The 21994-nt window shown below is 45.9% G+C and overlaps 1 protein-coding gene across 3 annotated transcripts in view; it reads right to left on the bottom strand.

The window, feature by feature from the left end:
- Positions 1–21572, bottom strand: part of AFTPH (aftiphilin) — a 55360-nt gene extending 33788 nt beyond the window's left edge. For 2 of the 3 annotated variants that reach the window (XM_054977426.1, XM_054977408.1), the window contains exon 1: positions 21312–21551. The gene's annotated coding sequence lies outside the window, so the exon portion shown is untranslated. The other variant, XM_054977417.1, reaches the window with a different exon arrangement.
- Between the last annotated feature and the right edge of the window lie 422 nt (positions 21573–21994).

Genomic DNA, 21994 nt, shown 5'->3' on the forward strand with positions numbered 1-21994 from the left:
ATCTCTCTCTTATATCTGACTTTTTGTGAAAGAAAATAAAACACCAAAAGGTTTTATTATGGGGGGGGGGGGGGTTAGGGGAAGGGACACTAAATCAAATAATTTGTATAGTAATACTGTTCATTTTTGCTCCTGACATACCATTTGAAACCAAAACTTTCAAGGAAGGTGTTTTTATCTCACTTGAAAAGGATTTCCAATATCAAGATGCTGTCTGTACACAGGGTTCCCAATAAGAAAGGCTCTGCTTTTCATCTGAAAGCATTTTAAACATTTGCTTCTAGGGCCAGGCCTCCGAAACAGAACAGAATGCACCAACTTCTCAGCAGCGTCCAAGACAAAGAGAGCTGCTTAAAATTCAGACACCTCACCCAGTCCTCCAAGTCGCATTTAAATGATCCAGACTTGGGAAGTGACAATTGAGTATTCCCTCTGGAAAGGCTGTGAAAGTCTGAATGCCCCCTCTGGAGACTGTTACTAACCAAGGTTAATCTGGCGTTTATGCCACAAAGGTTCCTTCATTCTAAAAACCACCCCCTATTAAGATATTCATAATGTACATTTCAATTAATCTACAAGGATGCTAACAAAAAGCTCAACCATCATCAAAAGACTAGCTAAACCCAATATAAACAAAAGGAAGCAACTGAGGACAATCAGAAGAGAACAGAAGGGAGCAGCAGCAACTCATGAACACAGCCAGCATCACAAAAGCTCTGCGATAAAAGGGTTTTAAAAAGCTGCTTTGACCTGGTCCTTAACACAGGAGAGGAGCAAGGCATGCCTCCCTTGAGTCCGACAATACCTGTGCTACACCATCTTAAGCAGCCACACACCATGCAACAAGTTCGGGGGAAATGGGGTATGCACTCAGAGCAGGCCCTCTAGAGAGGCGCTTAATATATTGGTACACATACACACTAAAGGCTATAACCGGTATTTTCAATTGGGCTCCACACAAACTGGGATCCAGTGAAGTGATGGAAAAGTGGCCTGCCAAAACCACCACCTTGACACATGTTCCAAACAACTGGCCATTTGCTATCCAGGTCCCCACAGGATGCAGTAGAAATCTTAGGTCACTGCCTGACAGGCGTGGTGAAATGGTTGAAAAATAACAAATTGAAATTGAACCCAGACAAGACTAACGTGAGCTTGTTGGGAAGGCAGAGATCTTGAAAGACACTGTACTCCCCACTTTCGATGGAGCTCGTCTGACCCTTGCAGACTCGGTTAAGAGCCTAGGGGTTATACTGGATGCAGCACTACTACTAGAAAAACAAGTTAAGGCAGCCGCAAAAAATGCTTACTACAATCACACTCTAGCCTTGAAGATGTCTTCTTACCTTGACACGGCTGACCTGGTCACCTGGATCCATGCTATGGTAACATCAAAACTTGACTATTGTAATGCACTATACATTGGTAGTCCATCTAAGTTACCTAGGAGGCTGCAATTGGTGCAAAATGCTGCAGCTCAACTGTTAGCAGGAGTGAGCAGGAGCATGGACACCATTCCCATCCTACAGTCACTCCATTGGCTACCTATCAGTTACCGTGCTCAGTTCAAGGTATTGGTTATTACATACAAAGCTCATCACGGTCTTGGCCCAGCATACCTATGAGACCGCCTCCCTCCCTATGTCCCTCCACAGCAGCTTCGCTCATCTGAACAGGGTGTCTTGCCTGCACATCGGTGAAATCAACAGCAGCCCACAAACAGGCTTTCTCCATGGTGGCCCCTACCCTGTGGAATGGCCTGCCTGAGGTCAGAAGAGCCCCCACTCTCCTGGCTTTCTTCAAACAATGCAAAACCAAATTATTCAAAAAGGCTTTTTACTCAGATAGCAGGAAAGTATTGTAGGGAGAGGGTCTCAGATACTTTGCTAATGAGTTAGGGACCACAGACTTCACCACTATGTTGCCTTACATATTATCTGTTGCTTTGAATATGTATACCTATATACTGTCTGTGCTTCATGTTATCTAATGTCACTTCTAGAATTATTTTTTTAATTTTTTTTTGTCACTTCTAGAATTGATTATGTTCTGTTTCAGCAGTTCTTCAACTCTGTATTGGATCCTTGCTAACGTCTTTGTTAAATCCTATGACATTGTTTATGGAAATGTCCTTGACACTGTATGGAAATGTCCTTGATACCGATTGTATCAATCTCACACTATGTAATCCGCCTTGAGTCTCAGTGAGAAAGGCGAGCTGTAAATGACATAAATATATAAAGACAGCTCCCGGTACAGGTCATTACAGCCGTCTAAAGCGGGTATCACTAAGGCCTGAATGACTGTGGCCGTATATCATAGGCGGGAAAAATTATTCCCCACTTTCACCACCCCTGCTCCCCAGCAGATGGCCACGTGAACCATGAATCCCCTCTGAGGGTCGGGAGAGCCTCACAAACAAAATGCATCAGAGTACAGGAGCCTGCAACAATGTGGAGGAATCAGGTAAAATCACATTCGGACGCTGCCAGCAGAAGAGAACATAAGAACATAAGAACATAAGCAAAGCCATGTTGGATCAGGCCAGTGGCCCATCCAGTCCAACATTCTGTCACACACAGTGGCTAGAAATCCAGTGCCATCTAAAGGACTGTCAGTGAGGCCAGGACACCAGATGCCCTCCCACTGCCTTCCTTCCAGCACCAAGACAACAGAGCACCACCTCCCCACAAAGAGAATACCATCTATCTCCTGTGGCTAATAGCCACTGATGGACCTCTGCTCCATATATTTGTCCAGTCCCCTCTTGAAGCTGGCAATGCTTGTAGCTGCCACCACCTCCTGTGGCAACGAATTCCATGTGTTTATCACCCTTTGTGTAAAGTAGTATTTTCTTCTATCTGTTCTAACCCGACTGCTCAATAATTTCATAGAGTGCCCACGAGTTCTTGTATTGTGAGAAAGGGAGAAAAACACATCTTTCTCGACCTTCTCTAACCCGTGCAAGAGGAAGAAGGAGCCGAATTTTCCCATTACCGCAGCACCATGTCGCTTTTGGAAGCCTTTGAGAGTGTTCATCACAAGTTCATTAAGGGTAACCCAGCAGAAGTTATATTTCCACAGTCCCTTGTCAAAGTTCCTGAGTAAACTTAGCAGTCCAGGGGAAAGCAAACAGATCCTCTCATAGGTTAAATGAGCTGAGCTGCGAAGGGTAAGTGTAAACTGACAGTTCTCACGAACTTGCGGTTCTGAGAAACCTTCATTCAGGCCCATACTATATAACTCATTCTTGTATGACCTGGAGTTGGACCTCAGTAGTAAAGCGGCCAACTTGGAAAATTACAGTAATTCTGCACCTTGCAAAGTACACTAACTCAGGATGGCAAAAGTCAAAGAACATGTCTTCAAACTGGGTGAAGGACAACATGGCAAAAGAAGTTCAATGTCAGCAATGTCAGGGCATCCTGGCATAAAGAATGCTACACATATAGACTGGAGGAGCCTGAACTGGTGATACTAACGAGGACGAAGGTCTTGGGATTCTGCCGGACAACTCAAAACAAGGTCAATTAATTAGGCAGCTGCAGTAAAAACTGTAAATCCCATCACAGGATTAGAAAAGGGACTGAAAATAAAATAGCCAGGATCTTAATAACCCCATATATATCTATGAAGTGGCTGCATTTGGAATACTGGCCTCATCTCAAAACTGATACTGTAGAGCAGGAAAAGGAGTTCCCGTAGCGATGATAAGAGATGGAACACCTTCCGTAAAGACGGCACACAACAGAGGATTATAGAGTTATATATGGAGTGAATCAAGTAGACAGAGCGCAGTGTCACTCAACGAAATTGACAGGCAGTAGATTCAGAACAGAAAACAGGAAATGCCTCTTTACATACTATGTAATTAACAGCATGAGGAATTCATGTACTAGTTTAGATGGCTTTAAAGGAAGACTAGGCAAATTCATGAAGAATATTTATTTATTTAAAAAATTGTATATTGCCTTTCTATCTGAATAGGACCCCCAAGGTAGCGAACATTAAAAAATGTAAAACATTTTAAATAGTGTAAAAATAATTCAGTAAATAAACACACACACAAGGACAGAGCAGCAAGAAAAGGCAGGCAGGCTAATAACAGTTACTGGAGGGTATGCCAAACAAAATGAAAAAAACCTTCACCTGCTGGCAAAAGACAGCAACAGAAGGGGACAGACAAACCTCCCTGGGCAGAAGTCCCAAAGTTTCGGCTCCAAGAGAAGAAGGCCCTTTCTTCAGGTGCCATCCATTTAGCCTCAGATGGCATGGGCACTCAAAGCAGGGCCTCCAAAGATGATGAGAGTGAATGGGTAGGTTCCTATGAGAGAAGCCAGTCCCCAAGCCATACGGGACTTTAAAGGTCACTGCCAGCACCCTGAATTGTGTGCCAGTGTAGACAGGACTAGACTGGAGTCATATGGTCCCTCCAGCCCACTCCATTCAACATTCTGTCCACAGTATTCTGTACCAACTGGAGCATCCAGGCACTCCTCAAGAGCTGCCCCACGTGGAGTGCACTATTGCCAGGGCACGTTCCGCAGTGGCAAGATTTTCTTATCCAGGAAAGGCTGGAGCTGGTGGAAGGCACCCCTGAAACCACTGCTACCTGATTACCCAACAAGAGACCTGGGACCAATACATTTACCCATGGTTATTAACAATAGTGGCTGAAGAAACCTTGGTTTCGAGGCAATGCACCTGTGTGTGTCAGTTACTGCGCATCAAGAGGAGAGGGAGGCTGCTGCTTTCATTCCCTGCTTCCCAATATACCTGGCTGGATACCACGAGAACCAGGATGCTGGAATAGGTAAGCAAGTTTAATCTGGCTTGTTCTGACGGTAAAGAGAATCACACACACACACCCTGCTTGCTGCCATGTTTAACTTGCAAGAGTTACAGAAGCCTTTCAGATTTTCACCACAACCAATATTTGCCCTAGGGAGCTTCACAAATTCTGGTACACTTTGATACATCTAGATTACTAGATGTATCATTCCAATCAACAAGAAAGTTCACAAACTATTGGGATGTATTGTCGAAGGCTTTCACGGCCGGAGAACGATGGTTGTTGTGGGTTTTCCGGGCTGTATTGCCGTGGTCTTGGCATTGTAGTTCCTGACGTTTCGCCAGCAGCTGTGGCTGGCATCTTCAGAGGTGTAGCACCAAAAGACAGAGATCTCTCAGTGTCAGGAACTACAATGCCAAGACCACGGCAATACAGCCCGGAAAACCCACAACAACCAAACTATTGGGAGTTGCATGTTCAGAAATCCATTTATGCTTTTAGCTGTACCATAAGCGTCAACCTGACAGTTCACATTCTGAGATGTGACCACCTTTTGTACAGGCAACACACACAGTTGCCCCAGACCGCATGCAGCAGTAGCATCTGCCATGGGCAGGAGCAGCTAAGCGGAAGAGTGAGTTAAGGATTTAAGAGGCACTACCAGTGAGCAGTGGCTGAGGGGCAGGAGAGCCAGAAGCCCTCAATGGATGGCTTCACAGCGTGGTAAGCAGAGGAACAAGGATGGGTAGCTCAGCATTTTGGAGCCATGAGCTGACAACTGGCTAGAAAAGTCCAATATGGAGGCAACGGGTCAATATCCTATGCTATGAAGAATTCCCCCACCAATATCACAAATAATGAAACAATATTCAAAAACAATAACCCATTTACTCTAGTATAACAACAGAAATGAACAACATCCAAAGTAAAGAAGTAGGTTTCCAGACATCAGTCTGTTGTGTCCTGTCAAGTCCTGGAGGTCGCTGGCAAGTCACTTCGCCCAACACACAGCTAGCAAGAGAATGTTTCACCGCATAGGTTTTCTCAGGGGCAATAATAAATCAATCCTGTAAACGTACTACAAAGAATCTGGTCTGGTCTCATTCCATTAACTACAGTATCTGTAATCTCAGGCAAAATTTACTTCTCCCTTTCCTGGTGTTGTATTCCATTGGCTTTGATCATATTATCTTCATTGACCTGGACATACTTCATTGTGGAATTTTCTCCACTGAGACAGTTCTTTAATTGACTGAAAGAGCAACTGGGAAGTGTAATTGACTCTGGTTCCTGGTGTTACTGATTACGATATGATTGACGGATTGATATTGGATAGTGTTTATACCCTTTGGGATGTTGTTCATTTCTGTTGTTATACTAGAGTAAATGGGTTATTGTTTTTGAATATTGTTTCATTATTTGTGATATTGGTGGGGGAATTATTCATTGCTCTGTTGCCTTAGTCCCCCCCCCCCCCCCGAGTGCCTTTGTTTCCATGCACAATATCCTATGCTAGGCATTGCTAGCTAATCAGCTAACCATTACCGTTCCATGGTGATGAGAGGACAGCTCCTTGCCTCTGCAAAAGACCAACAGGTGGTAAGAGCATTGGGTTCCCTTCTCATTCACTAGTGGTGGCCTCAGACTTGCCACCACACCAGCCATTTCTGGTCAGGGACACACTGTTTCCTAAACCAAACATGAGAGGTGGAAGTAACAGGTACTGATTACAAATTGTGAGCACACAGGTACCTGGGTGTAACATAAGAAAAACAGGATGCCCCATGCCTGCAAAGACGGATTGCCACATCAGGCACAGAGCTGGCTTTAGAAGACACACAACATTTTTCAGTATTCAGATAATGGGGCAGTCTCTGCTCTCACAGAGATCTTGACACATGGAAAAATTCATCTGAGAAGAAAGACACTAAAGGGGCACAAATGTTCCAGCAATTAGGTGGACTATTTTAGGAACTGTTTTACATCTATTAGGTGAAAAAAACTGCTCCAAACAAGTTTTCCTTGGACAAATATGCGTTATTTCCTTCTTTAAAAGACCTGGCTACAGAATAAATTGCAGTGAAGCTTTTCTGGCTCTCAAATCTGTTTTTTTTCTGGCGGGTTGTACATGCCAAATCTAGACAAAAACAACATACACTAATTTCACAGACCTATGAAAGAGCAGGATAAGAACTACCTTATTTGCACTACACAGTGACAATACGATAACACAATCCTCTCTATCCAAGGCACAATACCTCTGCACAGAGCAAGTTGCTTGCTTTTTAGAACACACAGAAGGAGGGGTGTGCAATCCATATCCATGGTTGGGAGGAAACCAGAGTTTTGCCACTCTGGCTAAATCCAGTTTTCCCAAATCAAAACAAAGAATCCCAGATCCAATCTGGGAACCTGGAGCCAGACCCCAGAAAAATCTGGGTAAATCCAGGAAATGTGGCTTCAGCCTCTGGCTGGCTCCTTCCTGGACATCTCCTGCTTTTTTTTTCCAAGAGGGGAGAGGGAGGAGGGAGTGAAGCAGAGGCAGGAGGACTGAGGCAGGGAGGGGGAGTGAGTGGCCAATCCATGCAGGAGCTCTTCTTGTCTGCGCGGCTTCTGCGAGTGACACCGGTGTAGTTGGGTTAAGTTGCAACACAGTCCTTTGCTTCAGTTTGGTTTGGATGGAATTCTCTGTTTTGATATGAGTCTCTCGTCTGAGGTTGGTCCCCTTGATTCACTTTGGTTCTGGAGGACTCCATCCATGCCCTTGCTTCAGTTTGGTTCTGTTGGGCTTCCTATTGCATTTGTGAGTATGCCTTTGGCCACTGTAAGCCTTGCCCCTGTGTATTTCTGCCTGACAGCCTGCTTGGAAATGTTGGAAACAATGGCGAGTGGCTGGCGGCATCATCTTTAGGGGACCAGAGAACTGGAGCCTGGAGTCCACTCTTCCTAAAATGTGGGAACTTTAAAAGACAATCAGGAGTAGGTTCCCTGCAAATTAATCTTTCCTGGATTTCTGAAATACCAGGTTTTTTTTGGGATCCCTGAAACCCCAACTGGATTGCCTAGATTGGGGGGGGGGGTGCACACTTCTACATCAAAGGTAGGGCAAGGAGAGAAAGAACGACTTGCAGTGCTTATTTTATCAAATGTGTCAGTATAGTCATTTACCATGCTATGTAGCCCCATGCCACATAATTAAAAACTAATCCTTATTTCATGATGATAACCTTTGGACTATAATGTATCTTAAAAAGAAAACTATCTTTAGATAGATTTTTCCTCAAAGATATTTTATTTTAAAAAATCTGATCTAAATTAAAAAATCCATTTTAAAAAAAAACCATTGATTTTTATCCACCCTAGCAAGAACCATTATCACCTCTATGGCAAGCAAAAAAAGGTCTTTAAAAAGGCCCAGATCCAACTAGTTTGACACACACCACCACACACAAGGGAAGCTTTGGGATCAGTTGGCCAAACAAGATCCCAAAGGCTTCGCGGAAAGCCTTTCTTGAAACTTTAAAGCAAGCCATTACATGGCACTGGGGTGCATCCTTCAAAAGAGTTTTTAATGTATCATTGGGCATGTCCAAGGCTTGGCCACATCTATAGTAACCTTTTGGATCCCAGCCAGTAGGCCAGCTTCAGTATCATCCGGCAGAAACCAAAGAAATTCAGATATATTTCACGAGCCACCACCTCCCCGCCCCCTGCTACTTCAGACATTAGGGAAAAGGAGATTTAACTAACAAGTTTCTCCATTTCTGCTACTACATGTTTACATCTTTAACCTTGGCAAACATGGGAGGAAGGAAGACATGGTGCTCTATTTAATTGTTATTTATTTATGTCACTGAGACTCAAGGCAGATTAAACAGAGAGAGTCAGTAGTCAATATCAAAGACATTTCAATAAACATGTAATGGGTTTATACATGCACATTCCCAAAACTAGCAGAAATCCAATACAGAACTGAAGAATGTTGAAACAGAGCATAAGCAAGTCCATGACTGATATATTAAACAACATAGGAACTACCCAATAGGATCATACTTATAGCGATAGTAGTGAAGTCAAAGGTCCCTCAATATTAGTAGTAAAGTATTTGGTCTCTACCCCTTTCCTGAGGAATTCCCTATCACTTTACTAATGGATGCCTTGAGACCACTTCCTTACAGTACAGCCCTCCTATCTGAGTAAAAAGCCCTCTTGAACAATTTAGTTCTGCGTTGTTTGCAGAAGGCCAGGAGACTGGGAACTTTACTAACCTCCTCAGGTAGAACATTCCATAAAATGGGGGTCATTTTGCCCATGTGCAAGGTGGCACCCACAGAAGACCCTTTCAGATGAGCAAATGGCGGAATATAGGGAGAGAGGCGGTCCCATGGATCCAGTGGACCAAGGCTATGAAGAGCTTTTAGGTGGTAGCCAATATTTTGAATTGGGCTCAACTCTGAATGGCAGCCAATGGAGTGACTGCAGAATAGGGAAAAAATTCACGGTCCTCCTAGCTCCCAATAAGAGCTGAGCTGAGCCCTATGGGGATACCTCCAGAGGCATGCATTGTTTCCCCACAAGAGGAAAGATCATGACCTATATATGTAAGGACAGTTCAGAGAAGCAAATAATTTAGACTTCAAAATGACACATGGACAAAAGTTAAAATGTCCCTCTTCCAGTGCTACTGACCCAATCCTATTCAAGGAACAAACAAAAGATGGTTCAGAGCTCATCATGTATAGCCTACATTTTGTTTATATTAGCCATGAAAGATCATGCATTTAATAAAATAAACTGTAGTCCATGAATGCTTATGATGCAATAAAATGTTAACCTAAAAAGTCACAGAACTTATTAATTTCAGCTGTGTTACACATGCAACAGAGGTTATATATTACTATTACAGTCACTGTTTATCTATCTTTGTAAAACTGCCATTTAATGTACTTTTATATAGGATTCTTCTTACAAGGGCGGTTTTGCCTAAAGCGTCCAATAGATTTAAGTCTTTTCTTTCAAGTATCTATATTTAATCTCTAGCGCAAAGGAATATGGTTCAAAGAAAAAAATTCAACCCGCGGGGTGTAGGCGGCCCTTTGTTAAGGACCAATTTATCAGACTACTGTGGAGACATGAATGTGAAAAAAGACTATACCTTAACCACTTTTGAAAAACTATAAAACGGTTCCAAGATTGGAAAGGCCTGTTTTGTGTATGTCTGTGTTTGTGCATGTGTGTGTACGCGTGCGTGTGTGTGTGAGAAGCAGCTGTTGCTATGATTTAACTTTTGAACTAATCTAGGTTTCTGGCAGCCCTATGTTTTTCTCTTTAATGAAAAGTAATGGAATTTGACCTTGACTGCTGGCAGTCTTTAACTGCTTGGATATGTTTTTGTCATTTTATATGAAAACTGACACAAGTGCACACACCCAATCAGGGATGATGTTTATTTTTAAGTGCTAAACATGTTTCTCTTCTAGACAACTCCTGTTTCTTCACACTAGGGAGCTACCACAATGGTTTTACACTGAAATTACACCACTGAATCGTATTTGGAACAGGTAAGGACAAACAACTTCAAATACATCTTGATGTAAATAAAGGTTTAACTTGCTTTCCATGAATCGTTTCCTACTCAGCTTTGCATATCTGAGAAGATTTTGTGTCTTGTTTCCCCATGTAAGTACAAAAAAGCAAGAGCTTTTATTTCAGGCTAAGTGTACTGACCATGAAACTTAACAACAAACAAAATATACATTTTAAGGCTGTGACGATTTTAATTTTTCCCTCCTGTAGCAAAGTTTCACCTGGTGATTTCAGTGACAGTTTTAGGTATTGATTCAATCATTTACTTGCATTCACTAAATGAAGTTTAGTCCACCAAGGTCACATTTCAACACTAGGTAGCTACCAAACTGAATCGTGCAAGCAGGACACAATAACGGCCTTTCATGCCTTGAGCTTCTACCAGCTCTTTCTTGTGGAGAAGCTCCCCTGAAATGAACCCTCCAAAGCATCCACTGAAGCTGCCCAGCATGGGCAGCAGCGAGAGCACAAGAACTAGACGGCGGGTGTCCTAGTGCGCACGTTATCAGGGCTGAGAGCCTCTGTAATACACTATGCTGGACCCAGGTCCCTAACAAAGTCAAAATGTATTTAGTTAGCAGCACACCAAAACAAATTTCAAAGGAAAAGGAGCCTGACTTCAAATTTTAAAGTTATTTATGTATTTATTTGTGTTTGTTATAATCCACCTTTTTCACTGAGACTCAAGGCGGATTACACAGTGTAAGTCAATACGACAGAGGGCTGGGATATTCAACAAACAATACAAGAGGCTACGTACAGTAGAAATTGGAAAACAAGCAGAAATCCAACACAGAGCTGAAATCACGCAGAAAGCAATTTAACATGACAAATTAAACGACATGGAAAGTACCCAGGAGGTGTATACTTGGAGCAACAGACAGTACCCATTAGTATTACAGTCCCTATCCCTTTACATAAGCACCTTTCTGAATGATTTTCTTACACGGCAGCCCTCCTACCTGTGCAAAAAAGCCTCTTGAATAGTTCTATTGCACACAGTTTGCAGAAACCCCAAAGAGTAAGAGCCCTCCTAACCTCATCAGGCAAGCCATTCCATAAGGAGAGAACCACCACCAAGACTGCACACCGGCACAGGCAGCCGCTGGTTTTACCCGTTTAAAGGGTGGCACCTGCAGAAGGCCCTGTTCAGGTAAGCGAAGCTGCTATGGCAGAGCACAGGGAGAGAGGAGGTCCTGCAGATCTGAGGAGTCAAAGCCATGAAGGGCTTTGTATGTGATAACGAACACTTTGAATGGAGCCCAGTCACTGAGGGGCAGGGCAACCTCATGCGAAGAGGCCCCCGTGATTTCACTCTACTTAGGCTGGAGCTGTGCAGTCCTGAACTGCACTGGCAAAGTAGCTCCCAAATGGATGGATAAATGACAGAAAGAACATTTCAGTGCATCGATATAGGTAACAACACCAATGACTAAGAAACCAGACAGCAAAACCATGCTGCAAACGCCTATCAACCTTTGCTGAATATTGAACTAAAAAAATCAAGCCACTTAGGATGGCAAGCAGTAAGACTGTATTGGATGACAAGCAATATTTTCCACCCATTTTCGACACATCAAATATGTGGGAGGAAATTTTTTTAAACGAATGCGGGGCTAATTTTGGAAGCCTGTTTATTTCAACTCTAGTACAGGTGTCTTTGGCTTATTATTATACATGACTTGAACAGTATGGCTTGATCTAGTTCAAGAAGAGGTGTTACTTTGTTTTGCCTAACCACAGGGGATAGATCAGATAGATAAAACAAGTTATTCTATTCAAGTTTCCCTGCGCCAGTGTACTGGCAAACACACAAAGATTGTATCAACATAACCTGCTTGTGTCAAATAAAGTCAGAATGCAACATGCCACAACTTTCTTCCTATTCGTATATCATAATACTTTTCATCACCCATTATGTATAAATGTCACTGCAGTTTTTTAAAAAAGAGATGAAAACAGAAAATAAAGGATTATTAAATTTGTACTGCTAGATAAACGAAGGTGAGCCTAGGAAAAATAAGTTGGAGGGAAGCTGAAAACACTACAAAGGAAAAAAGGATTTTATATATACACTAAGTATACTTGGAACAGAGGGCAAAGAATATTAGTACAAGTGGACATGCCTGTTGCTGTGTGCCAGGCACATCTTTCCAATCAAGGGGCACGTTGACTTGCCATGACCCATCTAGGCAGGCAAGGAAGTAAGGGTTACAGCAGCTATAGTTGCTAGTTTAGGAAAAGACCCTTCACTGTTAAAAACTCAACATAAATAGAAGAGCAAGAGCTGGGTCCAACTGCATCTTATACCAACTAGATTTCTATGCTATGAGCTTTTGAGAATCATAGAGAATTTTGACGCTCGAAAGCTCTTACCTTGGAAATCTAGATGGTCTTTAAGGTGCTCTTGGACCCAGATCTTGCTTTTCAAGTGCAGATCAACACAGCTACCCAACTGAAGTTATCTACCATAAAGAAACTCTACAGAAGAAAGTTTTCTGAGAAAACTAGTGTCCACTTATACTTAACGGGCAGGCAAATCCTAAGGGGAAGGGGAGAAAGTCCATAGGGAGAGGACTCCAGCTTCTGAGGGCGGAACCGGCCAGTATACGGGCACAAAGCTGCCTCCGCCACCGGGGACGGCCCGCTGCTGCCAGGGCTGCCGGGCAGCTGTACAGAGGTGGGAGTGCGGCGCAGGCCTCTGCACTGGCGTCGGAGGGGGCATGCTGGGAGGCGGGGCCAGAGTTGGTCAGCTTCCTAACATGCCCCAGCCATGGGAATGCCCAGTGGGCCTGGAAAAATTTACACCTAGCAAAAAGGTGGCGTAGCCCATAGGGGCCCATTGCCCAGGAAGGATCGGGCCCCTCTGTCAGCAGCATGTCCTACCCCCACAGCAAGACGGAACATAAGATCCAAACTATCCGAGGGACCAATCCGGTTGCGAACCCATGGTGGACAAGCCCCCCTCCCCACAGCCAATCCACGCCTAAGGTGCACTACAAAACACCCAGATGTGCCAGGTATGGCCAGGTAAGTGGCCACACAGCCAGAGGCTCTGCTGGGCAGCCCTCGAATGCGGGGACTTTGCACGCGAGGCGGGAGACTGGGTGGGCATGGTGGAGGGCCATGAGTGCAGTTGGTGGAAGCATTTTGGGAGCTCTTTGCACTCACATAAGGAAAAGTTGCAAAGTCCAGCATGCCTAACTGGCCACCCCTTACCAATGAAAGTCTTCCCATAGGTTATCAGACTATGGAGTCACATCTTGGGAAGGGACGAGGGAGAGCGGACAGGTGAGGAGACAGCGGGGCGGAAGCCTGCACAGCTCGGTTTACCCTGCCAGCCACATACTGTTTGTGCAGCCGCCAAAACACTACCTGCCCAAGGTGGGGCTTGCCGGCTTGGGGGGGGGGGTGCAGCTGCAGTGGCAGCATGGCATGTAGGCAGTTGCGAAGCGCACAGTGCCTGATGGGGGCATTGGGGCAGCGGCCCTCATAGGCCGAATAGGGGCCACCAGTCAGACCTCCGAATCCCAGGAGTGGGCGGGCTGGGTAGGGGGTGGGGCCAGAGGGCAGCTCGGCTGGGGGGCTGGTCTCTCCGATGGCGGAGAGCTCTCAAATGCCACTCTCAGTCCCTGACAGGAGGCCCCCAGCAATGCACAGTACCATCCCGAGGAGGGGTCTGCCTCGCTTGGTCAAGTGTCCCGCTGCAGTCTGGGTTGCTGCTGCAGGCTCCAAGCACGGCTCCTTGCTCAGCCAAAGGGTCTGTAGCAGAGGACACTGTGCGGGCCAGCGCAATACGTTTCCCATGTGTTACTTTTCCTTTGCAGGCAGGTTACCACCCGTCCGGAGGAGCGATGGACATGGCACCCACCCAGTCAGCCCGTGTGAGCCACTGCGTCGAACTGGCCCCGCCCAGAGAGTTTGGTCAGAAGGCAAGACAGGCCGCGGGGCTGGGATTTGCATTTGTCCAAGCACTTCCTGAAACATTTGCAGAACAATCAACTATGTAATGTGTTCAAGTCATCCGTCTGTCTATTTTCTGCCCCATTTCTTATTTACAGCCCTTTACCCAGGGGCTCCCTCACAGGCTGGGCATCATGGGCTGTGGCCAGAGGTGGGATGGCCAGGGAAGAGGGAGATGGGTGGCGGTCGAGCGCCTACAGCAGGAAGCACTGGCCTCTCCCCCCTTCCCTCATGTGAATGGAGGGATGGGAGCGGGGCGGTGTGCAAGTAAATTCTTGCAGTCATGGGATGGTGAGGGGGGGGGAATGGGATAAGGGGTGCAGCCTGTGGCTGCACTGGCATCAAGCCCACCTTGCAAAGCATTTCCCTCACCCAGGGGCCAGCTTTTCGGGGTCCAGAGGAAATGCTGCACACCGAGAGACACCCCTGTGGCACCCTGAGGCTGGCCCGCAGGCCACACCAGAAGCGAGGAGGCCCAGTGGGCCAAGTGAGGGGGTGCCACGGAGATGCCAGGTGGAGCTGGCTGATACGGGACACAGAGTCCTGGGAAGGACCCTGCTGAAGGGAGTGCAAGTGAGGAGGAGCCCTGGGAGACCCTGCCTGGCTACCTGGACCCCGGAGAAGGGAGGAAACAATGAGAGACACGGCAATCAGGCTAGTTCCAGCCCGAGAACAGGAGTCATGGGCTCACCAGCCTGGGGGGGGGGCGTGGTCGGCCCGTATGCACCCATTGATGGGTTCTGCCCTGCAAACCCGTGTACCTGGAGCGGCTGGACCTGTTATGCTGTGCGGTCCCACCCCTTCCCACTTGGGAGGCAGATGCAGGACACAGAAGCCATACAGGTGACCGCTCCTCCAAGTCAGGTTTGAACTGGCCGGCTCATGCAACGTGCCTCAGGTTGGCCTTTGCTGGGCTGGGTGGAGTGGTGCGCGCCAAGCACCCTCCCTGCACAGGGGCCACTTCAACCTCACCCCCCCACCCGCGGTGTGCCCAGCCATGCCCACATCCCTCATCTTTAGCAGCCTGGCTCGGGACAGGCTCCTGGGCAGCCCACCGGCAAGGACTTGTGCCTGTCATTCTATCAGCTGCAACGGATCATGATCCGCCCACTGGCTACACCTCTCCTCACCCCTCCCACAGCTGTCAGATACCTCCAGCACCCATTGGCCGTTGGCCCTGGGCCTCTTGGTTCCGCCCTGCCTGATGTGCTTTTCGCCACTCCCGCTTCGGAGCTGTGAGCCACCGCCACCACCTCTGCACTTTGCTAGCACAGGAGCAAGCCCTGCAGCGCTGCGGCACTGCCTGTGCAGCTACACCGGCGTCACAGCCGACCATAGGACTGTGCTGTAAGAATGAACTATACCAAATAATTTGGGGTATTTCTACTAGTAAGAAACCAAAGAGCTTCACAGCATTTTCAATTCAGCACTTGTCCACTGCAGAAGAGGACAGGACAACGTGTTTCAGGAGAGAACTCCACTTTTTGCTACTACAGATTATTAAGAGCAAACCTCATTTTAGCAGATGACTTAAGTTTATTTTGAAGTTATTTGTTGTCTAAGAACTCTGTTCAATAAGCATATTTCAAGCATGCTGAGGTTGTTAACACTTCCACAAATTAGTGCTTTGAAAATGTTTAAAATTATCCTAGAACAACAATTTGCTATGTACTGTCGAAGGCTTTCACGGCCGGATAACGATGGTTGTTGTGGGTTTTCCGGGCTGTATTGCCGTGGTCTTGGCATTGTAGTTCCTGACGTTTCGCCAGCAGCTGTGACTGGCATTCTTCAGAGGTGTAGCACCAAAAGACAGAGATCTCTCTGTGACACTGTGAGATCTCTGTCTTTTGGTGCTACACCTCTGAAGATGTCAGCCACAGCTGCTGGCGAAACGTCAAGAACTACAATGCCAAGACCACGGCAATACAGCCCGGAAAACCCACAACAACCAACAATTTGCTATGTTTGCATGTACACACAACCAGCAATTTTGGCAGTGTTTTCAACACAGCATGGGCCAGCAATGCTGGCATAAAGTGGGGAGGTATTTTGTGCAGCAACGTCACTCTCTGAACTTTTACTGATGACACCAGAAGAACAGCATGATGAAATCATCAATTTATAACAGAACCAAAGCCTACTTTCAGCAGGAAAATAAGAGGCATCTGCCTTAAAAGGGTAGGGTGGGGAACAGAACAGCAGCCAAGTTCCCCTTCCTGCCACCATGTCACCAAAAGCCATGCTGGAGAGTTCAGAAGTCGCTTGTTTAGGTGAAAGTCTACAAAAGGGCAGCTGAAAAGCCCCAGTGAACAAGTGGAATGCGCTGACGCCATTTGGATACTGCCATTATTCCTTTCTGCTTCCATTTACAGTCCAATTCTCAGTGTGTCAGATTAAAAAGAATCTTAAATTATTACGCTTTTGACAGCTGACTTTGCAGCACAACATTCTAGATCTTAAGCTCGCTTTGTTGAAAATAAATAGTGTTCATTCCACAACACTATAGTGGAATAAGAAAACGCTTTCCCAACCACTGCATCACACCCTTCGTGCATACAGTCAGGACAAATGACCTCCAAGACACTAAATTTATCAATACTTCACATGCTAACAGATCTAACCAGAGTTTTCCAATGACCAAAATCCTAACCTTACACTTCCCTATCAATACATTAAAATTTAGATTTACAGCAAAGATACACACACACATACACACAAAGAAAGACTTTATGTTGTGTTCAGCTTAGCCAGGGTAAACTTACATCACCTATCACCAGATTGTATCTAAACAGGTTGCTTTATTAGAAACACTATAGTGCACCTGCATGCAGTTAGTGTTCAAATAAGGACTATCATCTCCCATTTGCTTCTAAGGGAAACCTGAACTCTGGCTATTAGATTTCATTTCAGCTACCCGATTCAGTTCGCTAATGTTCCAGTTTACAGGAGACCATCTCACTGAAGTTTGGCCTCATGCACTCCACGTAGGCTGTACAGTGCAGTTGCTGGAGAACAAGAAAAGCGCAGCAAAGTGTTCATATCTCACATTTCATTTGTGAGGAAAACAGATAAACACGATCCTAATGCTCAACCAATTCCACCAATACAAAACCAATGGGGCACTCAGAAAGGCTTACTGATTTGAGCAGCACTTCTCAAACTGGGAGCTGGGGACTGGACGGGTCCACACATCCTTTGTGGCAGGACAGAGCGTAAGCTTCTCTCATGACCATCTGGCTGATACCAGAAAAAGTGCCCTCTCAATATTCTAGCAAGGGAGCAGGAGGTCTCTACCTAAGGGAGAACCGGTGGAATGTGTTCCCTGCTCTTTCAAAAGGGGGCACTCATGCACCTACCATCACCCACTGTTCCCGAGCTTCCAGATCATGTCAGCATACTATTTCTGGGAACTCAAATTTGCTGAGTGGCACCAAGAGGCACAGTTTCAATACTGTCATCATAGTCACTTCAGAAGATACAAAACTGAACTGGCTTTCACTATGTTCCAGTGCAACAGATTTCACCACAGCCACAGCCACGATACTCTCCATTTATAGACTAGAGCAGCCAATGACAGCTCTCAACTGAGCATCAGGTTGCATATATTGCTGCCCTTTTCCTATTTCTACGAGCTACTCAAAAGTGTTTCCAGGCCCCTTCCCACTCATGTTCAGCCAGGGCTAAAAGTTGTCAACCAATAAGCAAGCGCCTTGTTATCTCCAACACAAAGCCTCATAGGAAGACTCACTAAAGCTTTAGTCTGGGCCTTGATGTGGTCCTCACTGTGTTCTTTTGATGACACAAGAGGATGGAGGCCTCCAATGGACAACATGGGGCCTGTCTCACGTTTTGAAACAGGGTGTCCAACACGTGGCAGATGCTGGTGCTGGGGGAAAGGAGGACTTACGGGTCCTTGAAATGTTTAAAATCAAAATAGTAATTCCCAGATTACTAACATTTGATAACTGCTGAGTTGGAGGTTAAGTCCCCCCCCGTCCCGCCCCCCCCACACACCAAACCCCTTGAGACCTGACAGAACTGAAATCCACACAATACAGCAAAGCTTCTAGTCAGCCTGTCCTCTTCCCACAGTCTTCTTTCCTCCCATCTTCTTTTTAATATTTCCCTTTCCAAAGATTGTTTGGCACTGCTGGATGCTGCCTTCCTTTCCCACCCAAGCATAATTTTTACTACATGAATTTTAAAAAACCCATAATGCCACAATCTCCTGAGCACACGAATGAACACACATTCAAACAGTAAAGCCACAATGCAAAGGACTGGTGGGCCCTCCTCCTACCAACCTGTCATCTGGAAAACTCCCCACACACATCATGTTGAACATTAGTGTTTAGCTTTGTGACCTAATGTGTTCTGCCCTGGAACCCGAGACTAACTATCACACAAAGAACCATTTTAGTTTAAGGAGCAAGTGTTTTCATTTTAAGCATATCAGTTGTGGGATGGATGTCTTCTTGCAATCCTCAGCATAACTGTGAAAATGAATCTTACTTTAAAAAGTGGTATGTGTTCAAAAGTCTCCCCTGAACAAGAACCCTACACAGTATTATGAAAAGAAAAGGCGGGGGGGGGGGGGGCTTTATTCTGGATAAACAGCTTTGTTAATGAAAACAACAATAGAACAAAACTGGTAAAATTCATGTGTGCACAGTATCATAAATTATATGTCAACCTTACAGTCCACCCCTGCTCTGCTCTGGAGTCTCCTTACTTTGTTTTAAATATTAACGTGTTCTTTCCCAGAACCTATACAGAGATCGTGCTGTGGCTGAAATTGAAGGTATCAATTTCACTTTCCCCTCCTTCCAACCAAAGATATATTTTTTTCAAGTTTCAGAAGGCAAACAGTCCAACAGGATTGCTCTACCAACAATACAGCGGTATTTGCTACATTCTCCAGACTCCCTTTGGTCAACAGTGAAAAAGCTGAAGAGCAAACAGTACTGAGAGTAAATAAAGTTGGGTGTCTTAAAGGCAAGTTCATATTTGACTTCTTGCTGCCACAGCTACTTGGGTTTTTCTTAAACTACACTTAAATGATGGAAACAGTATACCAGAATCAGGAGGTGGTAACTCAGGAGAGAGTGAAAGAACCTAGATCTCGCTCTTATCAATAAACAGAAAACCTAACTTAAACACAAATTTAGCAGCCAGGGCTTTGTTTATTATAGCTCTCTAGTTAAAGAGAAGCAGAGCCAAAGGGATTAAAAATCCATTTTTAGGTCCTAGAAGCAACTTAACATAAATTTTCAGTAAACCAAGAGTTTTCTTCAGTAAGATTTAAACTGGAAAAAAATTTAGTTTAGTTTTATATTATAAGTTTATATGAATATGCTATAAGGTTTGGAGGTCATCATGATAGATACTACAAAGAAGGGTTCTGGGGTAAGGGTGCCCCCAAATATACACATCTTGACTTCCAGGAGTGAAACAACCACATTTCTTGCAATCACAACATGAATAGATTTCATACACAGCAAGAAGCACCTTAACCAATAATCCCCTCCCAGTGGAAAGCAGGTAGTACTTATGTCAATGACAAAGCATCCTTAAACTGCCTTATTTCTGTTACTATCTGTTCCAGAGCCAATTTGATAGGAGTCCATGCTCCCACCATAACCAGGATACTAGCACAATCAGCTAACAAGATGAACATTTGTTTGTCTTGCTGCCCAGCATGCAGCAGCATATGCTCCTTGTACAGTTTTCACACATTCACAAAATAACAACAAAAGAATGTAATGAAGACTTGTCCCAGGTCTGGGGGGTCCCCCCCAGATCTCATCTTTGGGGGACCATCTACAAGTATCCCCTGAAGTCCACTTTCCAAGTACCAAAACCAAACTTCAGCAAAGCACTCCTTAAATGCATTCTAGTAATTCGCTTGATGTTGTGACCCACCAGCATGACAAACACGTCCTGCACACATACCATAATTTTAACTCTAAACAATAATAAATGTATAAAAGCCACCAGTTCCCCGCTAATGAATCAAATATAGATGCTGCCCAGAAAAGAGCCCATATTAAGCCACAGCCACAGCACTTACAGGTCACAGCAAGGTACCAGCTACTGGATTACAGGAAAGGGAGAGAGAGGAAGGTTGGCAGCAACCCCAGTGGAAACTCAACACCTCTGCTTACTCAGACAACACCACAGTATCCCTTCCTGGTGACACTAAAGCTTATTCCTCCATTCTTTCTGATTGTCATCCCCTAACTTTCAAAAAGGCGGAAGCAACTCTTTCCTCTCACGGAACAGCTAAGTGAGGCACAGGAATCAGAGGAAAGGCCTGAAGGACCGATATTATCTGGCTCTTTGCCCCACCCCAAACATTCATTCTTTTCTTAACAGCCTATGTGGGGGGAGGGGGGGATCTACCAGAAAGACACAGCGTCTTAAAGAGCAAGATCCGGGTTCAATAGTGCCTTAAAGACCAACTACATTTCCAGGGCAGGAGTTTTCAACGAGAGCTTTGACTCTCAAATGCTCATGCTCTGGAAATCTAGTTTGTCTTTAAAGTGCTACTGGACCCAGATCTTGCTCTTCTCCTGCAGACCAACACGGTTATCCACCCGGGACCGTGTAAATTATTTAATTTACGGAAAATATTTAATGGAAATTATGATGTAATAGTTTTCTGTAAATCATTTAACTTTAAAGATTACAAACATTTCTAAGCACATCTTCAATCCCAGATGATTAGGGACCAAAGGGGAGAGGACACCGGCCACCCCAATTCCGAACTGCTGTCAGAGGAGAAAGAGACTGAGCTCCAGGCTCTTTTTAAGAAAGAAGGTCCTGCACGTACCAAGGCGGCGCGGGGGGGGGGGTTGTTGGCTTTCCAGGTTTCCATGGAGACAGAAGGCGGGGCTGCCTGGGTGAGTCAATGGGGTCCCCCTCCCTTCCCCCAGCCGGGAAGCCCCGCCGCGCCCCGCCGCCTCCTTACCTCAGGGCTGCTGGGCCAGCTGGGCCGGGCATGGCCGGGCCGGAGGCGGCTGCAAGCCGGGAGGGAGGGTGGCTCGGGGCTCCCGTCAGGGCGACCCCATCCCGCGCTTCCTCCCTTCCGCCCTCCCTTCCGCCTTCCTTCCTTCTCGGCGCCTCAGTCCAGCCCCGCCGCCCTCCCCGGCCGCCCACTTAGCCCATTTTCTCCCGGCAGGCCGCGCGCCAGAAACGCTCGCAACGGTCTCTCCCTACCCGACCCGCCTCCTTTCTCTCGCCACATCCTGTTTGACGCGCCACTTCCGGCCGGGAGACCTGTTAAGGATCTTAACGCGCACTTCCGGCCCTTAGCTGACCTCAGCACCAGCCCTTCCCACACACATTCCTTGGGGGTGTGGCTTGGCGAGGTCCCGCCCCCGTTCCTATGGAAACGCTGGGTCACAACACAGCATCAAGGTGCCGTGGGCTAGAGTGGCGCCGCCGGGCCGGGAACTGCGTTTACCAGCCTCCAGGTGGTGGCTGGAGATCTCCCGAAATTACAACGGACCTCAAAGTCATAGAGATCAGTTTCCCCAGGAGAAAATGGCTGCTTTGGAGGGAGAACTTAAGGTCTAATACCCCACTAAGGTCCCTCCCCTCCTCAAACCCTACCCTGTCCAGAGGTTGCCAGCTCCAGATTGGGAAATTCCT

Source organism: Eublepharis macularius, chromosome 1 (assembly GCF_028583425.1).
Source record: "Eublepharis macularius isolate TG4126 chromosome 1, MPM_Emac_v1.0, whole genome shotgun sequence".
Taxonomy (NCBI): Eukaryota; Metazoa; Chordata; class Lepidosauria; order Squamata; family Eublepharidae; genus Eublepharis; species Eublepharis macularius.